This window comes from Seriola lalandi, unplaced genomic scaffold, assembly GCF_002814215.2.
Source record: "Seriola lalandi dorsalis isolate HSWRI2012SDOR001 ecotype SW California unplaced genomic scaffold, Sedor1 jcf7180002054657, whole genome shotgun sequence".
Taxonomy (NCBI): domain Eukaryota; kingdom Metazoa; phylum Chordata; class Actinopteri; order Carangiformes; family Carangidae; genus Seriola; species Seriola lalandi.
Genome location: NW_019525210.1, coordinates 1,135,951 through 1,137,899, shown reverse-complemented (window position 1 = coordinate 1,137,899; position 1,949 = coordinate 1,135,951). Strand labels below are relative to the sequence as shown.

Here is a 1,949-nt window from a genome sequence, read left to right as displayed (position 1 = left end):
TCTCTCTGCTCCACGTCGCTCTACCCTCCACAGGTCGAGGACAAGACAGAGTGACCTGCTGTTTCTCCTCAGATACTTTAAGGATTGTTCCTGCAAAACACAAATAATTTTATATAATCAAGAAATGTAACATTTAACTGTCTAATGCAGTGTGAGGACATTGAATCTGTGTTAATTGGTGTTTTTACATGATAAATAAACTTTATCAAACATCACTGACACAGTCTGCGAACCCAGAACATGTAAAGACCTCACACTTCAGTGCTGCAGCACTTTATTACAATATCTACACATATCATTAAGAGTCCATTAAATAAATACACTTTAAACAAGTTTGTTTTATGTTATCAGCCTGTGGTTGTGTTCAACTGAACAAGTGAAACAAGTGTAATCAATAATCAATATACCAACCAGAATAAAAGGTCTTACCTGCTGTGACATTACAGCCCAGAACAAAGGCTAACAGGCAGCTGTAGATATTCACCCTCATCCTGACACAGACTGAAGTGATTCAGTTCACACAGTAATATCCAACCTTCTCTTAAGACTGAGAACAGGAACTGGGTGGTCAGATTCGTGTTTATTTCAAACACAAATACACATCCTCAACACATCTGAGCATCTCTTTGTGGTCGATGTAAGTTAGCAGGTCAGTATTTTAACAAATACTGAAAATTAATGTTTAACCTATGCATATTCCACCAGTGTAACTGCAGCCTCATCTTATATAAATGACACTGTTTGTCTGCAACAAGTTTACTGGTGAAATATTTCAATGAATATTGCTTCAGTATCTTTGTGCAGCAACTTCAGCTGGTGGACGTCATAAAGTTGAAGTTGACATCGAGGCATAGCCGCAGTCTTCACACCCACAAGTTCTATTCACGTCAAAGTTTTCTACTTGTATTAGTTAGTCCTTTGTATTTTTGTATGTGGTGGTTGTTTTATTTTCTGGTGATTGTCCCACGCTCATTTGTTTAACTTTGTAGTGTTAACTAACTACAGGAGCACACAGATCATAGTGAGATTTTAAAACCATGTAGATAAATAATCAATTAATTTAAACAATGACGGAGGGAGTGTTTCGATCCTTTACTGAAGTAACAGTAGCAGGTTGTGAATATAAACATACCACATTACAAGTTCCCTAAAGAATCAAAAGTAGAAGTAGCTGTTCTGTAGTAACATTTCCCTTGTGACTAATGCATTATTGGATACAATATTACGTTTTTAGATTCTAATGTATCAATACTTCAGTAGAATTTTACTGTCTTGGAAGTGTCCCTCACAAGGCGTTTCATTCTGTAAGCTTGTTGGTTATTTTTTATGTAAAATGTTAATGAACAAGTGACCTCTAACTATACAGTAGGCTATGTGTCAAATAAATTGGGGTAAAGAATACAATATTACCTCTGCAATTTTGTGTCGTATCAGTATTAAGTGTTATGGAGTACAAAATTAAATGTTTTGTTTGACCTTGCAAACAACACCACAAACTACAGCCCCAGAAGTTAAACTAGCACATCTCCAAAACTGTTCCAACAAAATGTTCTCTGAGGTTAAACCGCTGCGTTTGATCAGCATTCGTTTGTATAAGTGAAGCTCATAAACTGGCAACTGAGAGTGTGTTTTTCATCTGATACACAACTCAGGCCACATCACAGTACAAATACAGCTCACATGTCGTCAGTGCAACAGGATTTTACTGAAGCACAAGACAGGCAAAAAAAAAAGGGAAGGAGGGAGCGGGGATGTGTTCCATTCAGGGCATGGACTTTTTGAGGATGCGGTTCCTGGACATGCAGTAACCATCAATCTGCTCAGACAAGAGGCTGCTGCACTTCCTCTGTCCATACAGCTCTCTGAGTCTGCGAGTCTCCTTCTTCCTCTCCAGCTCATCCTCACCCTCATCCTGCTTCTTTCTCAGTCCAGACTTCAGTCTCTTCTGC

General features: G+C 38.3%; 1 protein-coding gene across 1 annotated transcript in view; it reads right to left on the bottom strand.

Moving 5' to 3' along the window:
- LOC147818291 (uncharacterized) overlaps positions 1-1,949 on the bottom strand; it is an 8,255-nt gene that overhangs the window by 3,131 nt on the left and 3,175 nt on the right. The window lies entirely within an intron of this gene.